The sequence below is a fragment of the Arvicanthis niloticus genome, chromosome 1, assembly GCF_011762505.2.
Source record: "Arvicanthis niloticus isolate mArvNil1 chromosome 1, mArvNil1.pat.X, whole genome shotgun sequence".
In the NCBI taxonomy this organism is placed as follows: Eukaryota; Metazoa; Chordata; class Mammalia; order Rodentia; family Muridae; genus Arvicanthis; species Arvicanthis niloticus.
The window spans coordinates 154,756,410-154,771,739 of NC_047658.1; the positions used below are offsets into that span (position 1 = coordinate 154,756,410).

General features: G+C 42.5%; 1 protein-coding gene and 1 non-coding gene across 2 annotated transcripts in view; both read left to right on the forward strand.

Moving 5' to 3' along the window:
- Nucleotides 1-15,330, forward strand: part of Sorcs3 (sortilin related VPS10 domain containing receptor 3) — a 588,549-nt gene that overhangs the window by 165,911 nt on the left and 407,308 nt on the right. The gene's annotated exons all lie outside the window — the stretch shown is intronic.
- LOC117699901 (U1 spliceosomal RNA) lies at nt 9,901-10,064 on the forward strand. The gene has a single exon (XR_004605316.1). It is a non-coding gene; the product is annotated as a U1 spliceosomal RNA (small nuclear RNA).

The window sequence follows — 15,330 nt, forward strand, 5'->3', positions numbered from 1 at the left end:
ATGGCTTATAGAATTCAAATTGCCTAGCTAGCCAGGCCTCCAGTACCTTCAATCAATTCACAAACAAAGGCAACTGGAATCTACATTTAAACATAATTTACAAGAAGAATTTTTCTGAAGTGGTTCATAAACTACACCAAAAGATGCTTACCTGGGGAACATAACATTCTTCTAAGCCATCTGCTTGTCTGTCACCCATCTATCATCTTTTGATCTATCATCTATCTATCTATCTATCTATCTATCTATCTATCTATCTATCTACCATCTATCTATCTATCTACCTACCTACTATCATCTATTTTATCAACTATGTTTATCAACTCTGATCTACCTATTTATTATCTATCTATCTATCTATCTATCTACCATCTATCTTCTATTTATCTATCTAATCTATTCATCTATCATCCATCTACCTACCTAAATACCTACTTATTTTCCTCTCATATACATATCTCTGCACCTGCTTCCCCCTTCTCTTTTTGATTCTCCTTCACCTGCCACGTTCTCAAGTTTGTTCACCTCTCTGAGTAAGCTCCCCATAGCTCCTCCCTTATATTTGCAGTACCTAAAAAGTGTTGGCACATTTTAAATCCCTGAAAAATGCTTGCTGCTTGAATACTCCTTCAGTCATTTGGAGCTTAATTTTTTTTCTTGGCTCTGAATCACACACCATATTATCCACATCAGTACACTGGATAGTGGACAGCAGGTGTGTCCCATATCCATCCCCTGCCCATGTGGAGCCTACTCTTTTGAGTCAAAGTTCTAAATTTAGGAGAAAAACTACCTCCCCCTCCTGCCTGTCAGGTTAGGTAGTCAGGAGGAAGAAGAAACTATGATTCAAAACCCAAGGGATTCAGGTTTTAGAAGAATGGAGAAGCAGGCAGAGAGCCAGAAATGCCATGACCCTCATTCCCAGGGAGCTGAGGTTGCCTAGGCACGTGGCTTCTTATGTCTTCCTTAAGTGTTGTGTTTAGAATAGGACACTGGCTTGAGTTTGAATCTGTGATCCTTGAACATTTTGTTGGGTTCACTGTGAAGCTGGCCTTGAGATTCCAGGTGAAGTTCTCGAAGGTACCTCAGCTGCCATGGTAACTTCATCCGTGCTGAAATTGTTGAGTTAATTGATAGCTTCTAATCAAGAAGGAGGTGGAATTTGAAACCCTGGGAGGAATCAGTCTGATCTTCTGGAATATATTATGAGTTGCTATTTACATACCATGAGACTTTGCTTTCTTAATCCTTTTAGCTTCTGTTTCGTACCTGAAAGAAAAGGGAATAACGATGTCACATGTCATCAGACAGCTACATTTTTAAATGAGATAATTAGTGACTTCTAGCCTTACTGCCATTATTATTATTTTTAGCTAGAATCTTACACATGTTTACATATAAGCAAATGTCTGTAGACATCCGTTATTACCAGACAGGGTTATATTTGTTTATTTACTGATGGAAAAAAATCAAGAGACTCAAAACTTCTGTCAGATATCTCAGGGTATCATGAGAGCATACACAGTTATGTTACTGTGCAAGAGGAAGCTGCAATGTTAGAATCCCCTGATTTTCACACAAAGGAAGAAGCAAATCTCTGGCAAGAAGTGGGATTGTCTTGTTGGAAGAAGTAATTTTAATTTGGGGCTTAAATGTTGGTATGGGGGGTGGGGGAGGAATGTTTCCAGTGTGACAGAAACATGAATAGAGCTGAAGTAAAAAAGACAGCCGGGCAGTGGCGGAGCACGCCTTTAATCCCAGCACTTGGGAGGCAGAGGCAGGTGGATTTCTGAGTTCGAGGCCAGCCTGGTCTACAGAGTGAGTTCCAGGACAGCCAGGGCTACACAGAGAAACCCTGTCTCGAACAAACCAACAACCAACCAACCAACCAACCAACCAAACAAACAAAAAGAAATAAAAAAGACAATTTATTAGCTAGCTTGACAGAAAATGTTTGAAGTCAGTGACATGAACTCTGTCTTGATCTTGTGACTTAAATAGCAACATCAAGAGTATAGATGCCCCTAGAATTTCCCATGTGGCTTGTATAGCATTGATGGAACTCTCTGGTCTTCTATTGTATCCTTTTAGCATCTTAATGCCATCTTATACTCTTTTCTGAGGTAGCCACAAAGGTGTATCTGCTTTCAAAGGGAAGGGTGTAACTACTGTCCTCTCTCAGTATAAGATGTCCAAGGTCAAATTTATAAGATAGGGACATAGAATGGGAGACACTAGGGAACATGGTGAGCCACAGATGTCAAGGTCAGTGTGGGTTATGGTAATGAGGGATGTGCTACTGCTGGCACAGAGGATGGCTGGGTACTGGCGGGCAGTGTGTGGTGTGGAGATGTGCCTATGTACACATTTTGGGGTCAAGTAGGGGTAATGTTGTCTTCTATGTACATATTGGTAAAGCCGAGGAAAAGTTAATAGGCAAAGATCAAATCTGCTGCCACCATGCCTCTGTGAAGCAGAAAAGTATCAGCTATTTTAAAGCAAGTGGTTCATTGTAGATGTCCTTCCAACCTGAGCAAAGCTCAGACATGAGGTCTCTTATGTTTATGCAGGATGGTCAGGCTTTACAAGACAAAGCCAGTGCTCTTAGGCCTTTGTTTTCTCTTCAGTTTTGGCATAGGAGGTGGCTTTGAACCTCAAGGATTGGAGGAACTGCTAATGATTTTTAGTAGAGTAAGAGCCCTTGGGGCAAAAAAGGCAGGGGTTTGGATATTACTGACCTACCCACCTGTCCATCCTCCCCATGGTAGAGGGTCTCTGTAAAAAGAAACCATGTCTAACCTATCTGGGCTCCTTTGGAACCCAGCTGGGTACATAGCAGATGTCCAAGCTTGTTTGAGTGAAGTAACCTAAACAAAGGTCACTTATTCCCAAGATGAAGGGAAGTTGTGCTGAATTCCTTGGAGGCACTCTGTCAGTCTGGCACAAGGCCAAAATTCATTGTTTTCCCTTTGAATTTAGTCCTTCACTTTGTCTCAACATCCGATCAGCTCCTTCCTCCACAGCAGGAGTCTGACTTGTCCTCTATGCTGCTTCTGCTCCTGGTACTTCCGCTCTTAGATCTGAGTTGTCTGTAATTTGAAGTACACCTTGTGAGCTTTGCATCATAGAAAGAGTTGATTTGAAGTCTGTGTCAACACACAGGAAGGTCTGATTTGTCTTCTCTCTTTTCTTCTTAAGTATCCCTGGTATGGACTCTTGCTGTAGCTAAGAAACATGAAGAAACTATTTCTTCAGAGGTATTTTGCAGAAGATAAATTTCTCAGGACTGTGACCATGGATTCTCAGAGAAGGGAAGGACAAGGAGATCGGTTCAAATATATGCTAGTGAATCAATACAGATAAATTATATGTTCTGGTATAGCCCTAGGCCTAGGTTCTTCCTCTCATTTAGGAGTTATGTGAAGACAAAGCTCAGGCCTACATTATTTTAGCAGTCTAGATAAGTTCCTTGGCTTGGCAGCTAGCAGAAGGCTGGCTTCTATAGGAGATGGAAAAGCAGTGCTTCTATGACACTAAATCCTTCTTCCTCTAATGCAAGGGATTTTAAATACTTCAGTAGTTGAATGAATGGTCTTCCTACTAGGATACATGGTTTCTAAGTGCTCTGTGTCCCTATGTAAGTGAGATGGTCCTTACCTGCCCAGTCTTGGGATGAAGCCTTTATGGCCAAGATTCCTGCCAAAGTGGAAAGAACAGAGACTCTGAGCAAGGTGAGATCCAGATCAGAAGTTTGTGAAGCTTTCACCAGACCTGTAAAGTCAAAAATAATATTATTCAGGTAAAGAAGATGCTGAGAAGTCAGAGAAGAGCTGTTTAGCAGCGAGCATGCCTGTGGAGATGGTGGACTTATGGTCAGGAGCAAGATAGAGCCAAGGAGAGGTGAGGCCCAAGCACTTTCCAAGCCAAGAAAGAAGCAGAGTTGCAGGGAATATTTGTGCATCTAACTTGAAGTATGAAATGGGGCTACAGAGACTCGTGATAGCCTTCTTCTGTATTTTGGAGCTCAAGTTCAAGCCTGACTCCTTAATTATGATGAAGCATTGACTTCTGGAAAGCTCAGAGGCACTTCTGTTAATCCCCAGTTGCAAGTTTTAGCCACTACTTTCACAGGAATTTGTTTTCATTCCCTTCTTTCATTTGCTACAGATATTGCCTCAGTTAAGACCTCTTACAATCTATGATTAGACCATTATAGTAGCATGCTCAGCAGAATTCATTCCATTTTCCTTCAGTGGCCCACCCTCTATATTCCAGACTCCTTGTTTAATCCCCTTAGCTTTTCTTTAGACTCTGCCCTGCCATTTACCAAATGGAGCTGAAATGAAATGGTTGTCTTACAGTATCAGGCAGGGCCTAGTGCAGCCATGGGCATCCTTGAATGGAGAAAAGGGAGACAGAAGAATCAGGGTGATGACATATGAGAAAGACTTGAACGGTCATCATGGACAGTGAAGATGGAAGGGACCACGTTCAGGGAGTGAGGGTCAGCCTTTTAGAAGCTGCAAATGCAAGGCAGTGGATTCTGCTCTAGAACATCCAGAAGTATGCAGGGGAGTGGCCCTGCTAATCCCATTACTGACCTCCATAATGGTATATGGGGCATTTGAATGATTTTAAATGTGTCATCATTTGTTACAGCAGCATTAGAAATGTATATGTTCAGTCTTTAAAACTATTATTATCTGGTTTCAGTTCACCCCCATGGTTTGGCTTATATAAGGCTGGGAACATTGCACCCAGTTCAAAGCTCTAGCTCCCATAGACAACCACAGTGAGGACCATAATGGCATCCTCCAGCCTTCTTTCTTCTAGACCTGATTTTTTACTTCTAAAGTTCTTGTATTTACTCTTCTATTAAGATGAACAGGCAATCTGTCCTCAAAAGTCTTCAAGAATGGAAGCTTCTGTTGCATCCCAATCAGAAAACAGCAAGTTCCATTATAGAAAGCATTCAGGCTTCTTGTGGTTCTTGCTTGAGACAGTGAGCCTCTAGGCTCATGCACCCCATACTGTGCTGACTGTCATGGCTGGAAACCATGTAAGTCCTCGTTCCTAACACAGAGAGTGCTGTAGATCAGGAGACTCACCTCCATAGTGGGGTCTATATCACTATATCCATATAGTGATCTACAGGATTGAATGAGAAGTTGGCTTGATTGATGCTGGATCACAGCTGGTGAGCATTGCTTACTTTCCTTTGTTTGCAGAGGGTCCATGAGAGGCTGGGCAATTTCAAATGCTGGCAATCTAATAGCAAAGAAAACAGATGTGATGTTTGCCCTGGGGATCCTATGATCTGGCTAAGATCCTGCCCTTGATCCTTCACAAAGCATTCAGGGCTAGTGGCTACCTGTAACCTGGGTAACAGTTGACCCCCAGAAAAGCATTTGACTGAGTACTCCTGAGACCTGGAGAGAAACCCTGACTTTTTTTTTTTTAAGGAGTGGGAAGGAAGGAGAGTAAATGTTTTTGGGGCAGGATCCATGCAAACAGATGAATGACAGGATCAAAGACCACACAACAGTAGCCATGGACTTGCTTGGACCTGTTAACTTCTTAGTGCAGAACTCATCACCATGCGGGAAACACAAAATGAGAATCTTGCATGGGAATCCTAAGCTTTCATCTCTGCATGAGGGAGAAACCAGCAAGGCTGTTCAGCACCTTGTGAGGTCCAGGCTGTCATCACTAAAGGAGTGAAATGCTCCTTCTTGGGGACATGGCATCTCTCCCTCCACCCACCATTCCCCAGATGGTAGATCACAGTCTTAGCTTAGAGCAACACAGAGTGTATATGTTACGTGCTGGTGTGTGTTAGGTCTCAAACTCAAGACAAATGGCTAACTGGGATGCCCATTTAACATCTCAAAGCAGATTTTGGCCACCAGGTTCTCAGCATCATAAGTACGTGTTATAGTGTCATCTTGGATGACATACTCCACCCCCTAGCCTGAACCTCTCCAGCCCCTGAGCTCTGCTTCCCTACCCCCAGCGTCTCTTTCCTTTATAACTCAGCCATTTTGGTGAAGTGTCCACTTGATTCCTCTCTTCTCTTGGTTTTCTCGATTGCTCCTGGCTTCTTGGCTCCTCGTTTGTCTCTCTTCACTGACTCTCCCCCAACCCTTCCATCCTCTCATATTCCAGTTCATTCTGCTAGCCTGGTTAAGTCTGGATCCATCCAGATGCCTCTGGCTGTGTTCTTGCTCATAGCTACAATAAACCTTTTCCTTAACCACACCTGGCAACACTTTTTGTTCCCAGGGCCTCACTTTTTCATTCGGTGTGCTATGTGCCTAGCAGTGAGACAGCTTTCACCCATTCCTCATAGTTAGCACAATTGAGGGAGGGATCTATTGATTTGTAAGATGAGGCTTCTGGGGGCTCAGTAAGGCAGGTTCTTGGCCTAAGATCCAGACCTAAGTTGTTGAGTCTGGAGTTCACAGAAAGATTATCTGGTTTAAAGCATTTGCTGTCCCCTGCAAAAATCAGGCTGCTGGTGTGTCTCTTTACCTTGAAGGTTATACATAGACTTTATTCTGGAGCCAGGTCTTCTCTTTGCTTACTGAGCCCTGTGGTCTTGATCTCAGCATGGTGCTGAAAGTGCTTGTGTGGACATGGGTGGAGGAATAGAAGGTTAGGAAGAGGTGAGCTCAGATTGCCAGTTAAGATGTCTCTATTGAGCTAGCTGACTCTGGTTCCGAAGTGCCACCCTCTGTGCGTATAGGAATTGGCAGGGAGATCTGGGGGTCTTTGTCCCCATCCCTGTTGCTGGGTTGCCTGCTACCTACATCATTTCCAAGGGATGGCCATCTCTCTCATTTTCAAAGCCCCTTGGGGAAACGACCGTGAATGGATTTTTAATTCACTTTTAATGGCTTGTTACACAAAGCTGGAACAACCCCCTACCATTCAGCAGCCATTTTTCACAAGCTCCTTGTTTCAACAACACCATTTTCTTAATCTGTCATTTGCCTTTTTTTCTCCCAGCTACCAAATTCTGTAAAGCATTTTCTAAACAATGGTCTGCTTTTAAGGATAACTAATGCTTATTAACTTCTATATGCTTTTCCTTCCTTTAATATTGGAGACATAGGTAAGTGTCTCTCAGGTACATGACGGGGACAGTTTTTACATTTGGATAGTACAGAACATGGTGTCTACCACCCACTAGTTCTACAAATGTTCTGTTCAGTGTGGGAAGAACACCAATCATGGCGGCTGGAACTTAGTAAGTACTCATCAAATGTTAGTGTTCCCTGTCTGTATTTAGCCTGCTGGTACATGGGCTAGTCTCATCTGCCAAGTCACTCTCTTTTGCTAGAGCACTAGTGTTTACTCTGAATCCCAGCAAGGTCAGGTCCTCTCTATGAGCCCATGGAAAAGAAGAACTTTTCTAAAATTCAAGTTGCATTGGCTGTGTTCCCTTCCCACCTCTGTATCTCTGGCCGTCTTGTGACCATTCTTGAAATTCTTTTACAAGTCACTTTGAAATTCCCTTCTGGCAAGGCTAGGCAGACTAACATGTCTAAAAAGAACTTTGAGAATGGTAATCTCAAAAAGAAGAAATGGAAAATTATATTCTTTTCATGTCTTATCATCACTCACACTTCTTATTCTTCATGAGGCTGCTTTGGCCATCTTGGCCAAGGCTCATGTTCTCTTGGGAGGACCACCTTCGCTTCAGCAGATACATTGAATCTCTCTTGATTGGTACTGTGCTGTGGAAAGTGCTAAGCTTGTCGGGAGGATCACTGAAGATCACAGTAGAAAATCACATACAAGCAGAAAATTATAGTAGCAGGGAACAGCATAATTGCACATGCATGCAGTTGGCTAGGGGAGTCAGGATTTAAGGGGAACCACTTCTGTTTGGAGCGGAACAATGAGACCCAGGGGAGCTAAAAATATTTACAATGAAACTTGAGGAGAACATCAGGAGAGAATGGCAGAGTGACCTCTGAGGAGGGAGAAGATATGTTTAAAAAGGCATAAGAGGATGAAATGGGGGAGGGGTTGATATGGCAAATGTGGCGGGGTTTAGAAGTCATCCTGGGAAACCAACTCCAGAGGATGCTTAAGCAGGACATGGGTCAGGTTGGAAAGTCCTTTCTACTATCATGCTTAGGAAAACAGCTTTGACCTTGGAATTTACTTTTGGCATTAGAGAACTGGTTTTAGATCTCCATGGACAGGACATTCTGGTAGAATGCTGGATGAGGATGGGGGATGGGGGATGGGGGATGAGGGATGAGGATGAGATTAGAAACAAAGTAACCAGTCACATCCAAGACTTTGCAGTCATCTCCTAGCTAAACCGATGATGCTTTTATGTGAGCATTTTACATGGCTGATCACCCCCTCAATTCTAGAAATACTTTCTTTACAAGGCCTGCAGAACCTGTACATACCTGGTCTCCCTGGATCTTCCAGCCTGAATACGTGACAGAAGAGATTAAATGCAAGGAATGTTCATAAGGATGCTGCAAAATTCAGAAGAGCATGGACCAGAAGTGTAGCACTGCTTCACAGTCAGTAGTTATGAGAATCACTGCACAGAGACAGAGGAAGAAGGGCTGAAAGTTAAGAGTTTCTCCCACCCAGGATCTCCTTACCCAGGCTTCGACCATGCATGCTGAAGTACCTGAGAGAAAGTTAGGAGCCTCTTCCACATCTTTATTGGGTCTTTGTTGTCTCCAGAAACTAGATTCATGGAGGGAGTGGCTTCCTACCACCATCCAAGACTGGAGGTTAGCTTACTGTGCAGGGCAGGGTGGGGCTGAGAGAAAGCCCAGAGAGAACAAGCACAGCCTACAGAATTGGCTACAGGGAGCATCCTTTTCAACCCTCTGTTCCGATGAGCTGTTGGGCTTCAAGCTAATGTAATGTAATGGTTTTTTAGACCAGAAGATTGCTTTCACTGTCTTCTAAGGAAGTGATACATGAAGTCCCATTAGTTGCTGTGGCTTCTCTGGGTGATATTAATTACTTTTGCAGTTCTGTCAGAATACTTTGTGGTTAGTCTGTGCATTAAAATAGTTGAGATGCTAACTACCACATTCTCTGAATAAAACAAAGAATACATGGAGAAGAGAGAAAATTTATGAAATCTATCTATCTATCTATCTATCTATCTATCTATCTATCTATCTAAAATCTATATATTTATCATCTATCTATATCTCTATCAATCATCATCTATTTATCTATAATCTATCCATCTATCTATCATCATCATCTATCTTTTATCTATTATTATCTATCATCTGTATCTCTTGTCTATCATCTATCAATCAATCCTATATTTTATTTATCTAGTCTATCATCTATCAATCAATCCTATATTTTATTTATCTAGCATTTATCTTCTATCTATCTATCATCACCATCATCATCACCTATTTATCCACATACCCACACATTTTCTTATAAAACAAAGAAGGAAAGTATGCATAGTGGCTGTGATATTGATTTCCATCACTGGCCATGAAGTCACAGTTGGTCAGCCAGCTCAACTCTTTTCTTCAGCCAATTTCATGTTTCCTTTGCCCCAAGCTAGCGCCTCAGGTGTTCAGCATTTCAAGCTGGTAGCATGATCTTATAATCCAAACCCTCATTTCTGAAGGATCTGAGTTCTTAATAGTTTTCTTTTATTACTGTAGTCTCCCATTAACTTTTACTTCAGGACTTGAAAATAATAAGAGGACTTGAAATTAATTAGAGGATAATACCAATTAGAGGCTTGGAACATCATTCTCCTTGGGTTCATTGTACAATAGCATCCATTTCCCCTTGATAACAGGAACAGATCACCCCAGCTAGTAGATAACCCCTTCTTTGCCTCAGAGTAGCAGGAGATGAAACAGATGGATAAAGACTCCAATACTTACCTGGCAGTGGAGATACCATGATCATGAAGGTGGTTTTCCCAGGGCGAGGCTAACCCATTGCGCTCAGGGTGTGCTGACCCCTGCAATTTCCCCAAATGTGGGAAATTAGACTGCATAATTTGTGGCAGTGGGGGACTGCATTTGTGCTTTTCCCTGTTGAAAAAAAATGTAAGACTGTAATCTCCAGTACGATGAAACAGATGCTTTGTCTCATGGTGATGTTCTCCTGGGAAACCTAACTTACTCTATCAACAAAGCCTAGAGCTGGGGGGCATGAAGGAAATATTGTGTGATGACTGATAGCGCTTACCAATGAGATCATTAATCCCGTTCTTGACTCTTGATTTTCAAGCCTCTTAGTAGATAACATCATAATCTCATGCAGGTTTGGGCTCCTGGCTGTTTTGCCATTGTGTCTTCAGAAGTCTTCAAACCTTGGTATCAGGCCAGCTGCTTCTAGTGGTCAGGTCTAGGTATTGCCAGTAAACTCCACAGACTCTTCTTCATCTGTGGTGACATGAGCTCCTTGGTGGAAGCCACCCTGTGTGGGGCATATGACAGTGAGAAGAGCATCGGAGGATGAAAGTTTCAGTTCTGCTACAGTTGATTCAGGAGGAGAGCAGTTCCCATGATACATTTCGACCTCTCCAGTTTAGGGGGGGTAATCTGCAACCAGCTTGTCATCAGGTGCTACATGGAATTTGGGCTTGGTTGGCTTCTTGTGTTGGCAAGTTGGGGTGGCAGCAGTTGTATAATTTTCTCTTCATGAGGAGGTCCATCAGCTGAGACAAAGCCTCTTCTGTCTTTATCCCAATGGCTGTTTCTTACAGGCCCCTCCAGACAGTCAGAAGGGTTGCAGACACATATCACATGGCTTCAGCAAGGAGGCTTCTGTGTACCTGGTTTTTAAAAGTCTTCTCATTGTAAACATCATTGTGTTCTCTCGAAGACACAGATGCCCCTGTGCCAATTTGAGTGTCCAGTCAGGATTGGTTATCTTGCTGAATTGCTTCAACTTTGAAGCCTCATAGAGACAGTATCCATGCCTGGGTCTGGTCACATATTTCTTAACACTGTCTGATGCTCTCTGACATCTCCAAGTGATGTTTCCAGGCCTGCCTAGCCACTCCTAGCTCTAAATGCAGATATCCAGCTTAATGTGTGATTGTTTTTGCACTGCAGTATCTCTGAAGCATCTCAAAGGCACTGCTCAATGCTAACCTGATCTTTCCTCCAAAACCTCCTAGGGTCCTCACCTTACACAGCAGTTCCCTGCTTCCAGTGTCTCAAGCCCAGGTGCTGATGTTTTCTTTGAGTAAGCTCTCTTAATTTTACCTTGTTATCCAGTTCTCAGTGAATATTTTTTGGCTTTGTCTTCAAGTACATTCTGATTCAGCCTCTCCTTGTTCTCTTCCCTCCCTGCCTTTGCTCAGGCTCAGCCCACACCATGTTTCACGCTTGGCTCCAAATTCACCTTTGCCTTTTTGCACAGCACCTAGAATATCCTGTTAGAATTTAAATCTCCCCTTTACATTTCCAGTATCTTCTGGTTTGACTTAGAATAAGAACCAAAGTCCTTATACTGGTTCAGTAGGTTCAGTGAGACCTTGACCTCCTGGGCCTTTCTTGATTTCATCTCTTAGGACTATTCCTCATACCTCTCCAGTTTCTGTAATCATCCTTGAATCTTCTGAGCAGACTCCTGCCTCAGGACCTTTGCATTGACTTGTTTATCTGTCTGTTATGTTTATCATTAGAGATACACATAAATAGCATCTTATCTCACCTCATTGAGAAATTTGTGAAAATGCCAGTTTGCTATCAAACTCTTGTCTGGACTTCTATTTACTTTTGCTGCTTTGTGCCCTCAGGACCATTGTGCTTGTCACCAGTGTTTCTTGCCTTGCTTGCATGATCCTTCCTCCTGCTGTCATTGGCTACTTACTTACCTTCTTAGAATATAAACTTCCTGAGGGACAAGAAGGTGCCTCACTTTCTTCTTTGCTGCATCCCATATAGAGTGTATTAATGAAGGAATGACAAATGATGTAGCCCAGAAATGGAGCACGTTGGTGGACTGTGGTACATTTCAGAAATCTCAGCGTTCCTTCTGCAGTGTGTAGGATAAGGAATGATCCAAGCATCACATGGAATTTTTCTATTATGCCCCAGCATCATTACCACCTGAATGAACTAGGGAGAGTGTCTCAAAGTTTTTCAAAATGTCACACATCCTATGTGTAGTGATGACATTGCAATCTTTTTGTGGTAATTTGTTCTCTAGCCTCCTGACTAGACTCTAAACTCACGGTAGGCAACATCACCATTTATTTTATTTTGCACACGAAGCGAGTACCTCGACAGCCTTATACAGTGAAATCAGTTTGGGATCTGGATAAAGATGTGTTTCTATTCCCTGGAGGTTGAGGCTCCCCCTTGTGGGAGGAGATGCTGAGATGCACAGCTACGTTGGGACTTAAAGTACATGCTTGCAAGCATTTCTGAAGAAGTTTATGTTAAGCATCTCATTTACATTCCATGGCTAATTGCTCTTGGTAAAGAAAACCAGCAGGTCCCTGTTCTAATTAGCAAGGAGAGAAGAACTCTCTTGTTGGGGCAAGGACAGGGTGGTATAGTTTAATTTATACCCTATTCCCCGGTGGTATTATGAATCGAATTAGGGGCTTTTAAAATGTTCTTTCAATGAGCAGTGAACCTACTCACCCCTTTAAAATTATTTTAAGATAGGTCCTCACTTAGCTGTCCAGGCTGCTCTGTGCTCACTATGAAGCCCAAGCTGACCCTGAATTTGTGATCCTCCATCTCCGCCTCCCAAGTAACCTATCATTACAGATTCGTGACACTGCCCCTGCCTGTCCTGGGTGTTCACTTCTGAGCACATCGCTCCTGTACTGAGCCAATAGTTCCTTTAGTTAAAAGGCTCCAAATACAAAGACATGTAAAGAGATGAAAATGTTCATTACCTGGATTGATCAGCACATACTGTGTGAAAGCATACAGAATCTTGATGTGGTCTTTATAGATATGTCCTTATTCTGTTTAATTGAGAAGGAGGGGAAGAAATAGAAAAACATAAAGGAAGAAAGAAAGAAAAAGAGGAAAGAAAAAAGGAAGGAAGAAAGGAAAGAGGATGGGGGAGAGGAGGACAGGAATTTGAAGGAATCAAGCTTTCAGGAAGGTTTAATGAACTAAAGTAATTTTCCTTCTGAGTAAAATTTTACAGGCATTAAATGTTCTCACTCCACTGACTGTGCTCACAGGCGAGAGTGTCTTAGTGATTTATGAATTTGCAGATTATGCATTATCCTTTCAGAGGACAGGAGTCCCCTGGGGCTTCCCGCCTGCCTTTCTGAGCTGAGCTGACTGGAGTGGCCAGGTAAAGGCAATGGCTTGGATCTGCAGTCATCTGTGTTTCCACTGGGCTCTAGAGCAATGGGCATTTTAAAAAGGCGTTTAGCAACTCTGGAATCCAAATTGTCTCCCACCAAAGAAAGATATATCATTATCCATTGTTCTGTCCATCGGATCATGTCTCCAATGTAGCTGTCAGATGCTAAGTGAAAGTGGAAGCCCCTTCCATAGAGCAAGCATGCGGCAATGGGATACAGTTGATTTAGACATGGGAAAAGCTAAGAGGATTCTTAGATGCAAAGAATTAGTTTCTGAGCCTGCGTGTTTCCTGTCATACAGAGTATATGTCAACAGGAGAGGAAGCCCCTCACTTCAAAAGTCTCTGGCAACCTTGCTTAGGGTCTGGGGCCCCTAGTTCCACTATAGATGATGTTGGAAAGCAGCAAGTAAAGCAGACTCTGAACTTAATGACAATAGGAACAGTTACTCTTTAGTCACTTTATCTCATGCCAGATCTAGCAGAGGGCGGGAATGGATGAATGAGCGGGAAAAGGAAGAATGACCATGACATTCATTGCTGGCATTGTGTGTCTGTGGCTTGTGTGAGCCTCCAGGAACATCAGAAGACATGAGAATGAAGATGATAGATGTGAGTGGGCAACCAAGATAGTGCCAAGGACAGCTATGCCATTTATTGCTCTTTTCCATACAGTGGCAGATTTGCAGGTATGAATGCTTCTTGCTTACAGTGTACTATGTCTGTTATATACAATGTACTACTATTTTTCTTTGATAAAACATCCCCCTTAGCTCACAAGGACCACACCAGGTTATGATTATTTTTTTCTTGTTCTTCTAGTTCATGCCTTATTTCCTTCTCTAAGAAGGATTCCTGTGCATAGCACCCAATGCATGTTTGGCCTTCTGTTCCACAGCCGGTACAGCCTGCCTCTTAGCTGTTTGCCACTCTTGCATCCGCTCCTCCTATCCAATTCTATATTCGTTTTATCTACTGTAAGTTAAAGAGACTTGAAGTAGGTGAGCAAGAAAGCAAGCAAAGGCCATTAAAATGTATTAAGATTCTCAGCATATATGAAGCCCAGCCTTCCCTCCATATGGAGGCTTTGCTAATTACAGTCTCTGGATGTAACTGCTTTCTCTTCTCTGTTATCTCTATTTCACTCTATGAGATGTTTATTATGTCATCTCTTTATTGTTGTACATTTATAATCCATCCAAAGGATCTTGGCTAGTGCCTGCCATGTGTGAGGCTGTATGCTTGGCACTGGCCATGCACAGTGGAATGAGCTGAGATTTTTTTTTTTTTCATCTTAGACAGACCACAGGCTTACAGAGAAGATGGGTATACAGGGAAGTCACACTGACCCTAACAGAGCTCTGGGGCATGAAGGAACCGAATGATAGTCTAGGGATGTCAGACGCCACTTTCGAAAAGGTTGTCTGTGCTGGTGTCTTCATATATATGAGATTCTCTGCTATATTTAGACACACATGAATTTCTCTCATATTTTATATGTGTGTATGGATGCATACAGCTTATGAGAAGGAAGAAGTGCTATTTATTCATAAATTGTTCCAATTTCTTTTCATTTATTTTATTATCCAAAATCCTCTAAGGATTTTAGCCAGTTAGGTCAAGAGATATTTATTTGACAGAATGCAAGAAACCTTGTCTCTGGCAGTTTGTCTAGTTATTGTTTCTGCACACACCTCTGTTTTCTTTCTTTCTTTCTTTTTTTTTTTACTCCAAAAGGAAAGAGAAGCAAAGTTATGGTTACCTCCAGGCCTTGAGCTGCTGCTCTCTCTCTATGATTTCCAGAATTTAGCTGGTGTTTTTCCAGTTCCAAAAGGTGTTCTGTAAACAGTCACAGAGTCCATGCATGGATGATAAACTCCTTGAGGGTATGAAGATATTTTTGTTCTCTCTCTTTTCCTCCCTCCTTTCTTCCCTCCTTCCCTCTTCCCCCCTTTCTCTCTACCTCGAACATGAGCCTTGTAACACTGGCCACAAAAATATCAGAGCAGAACT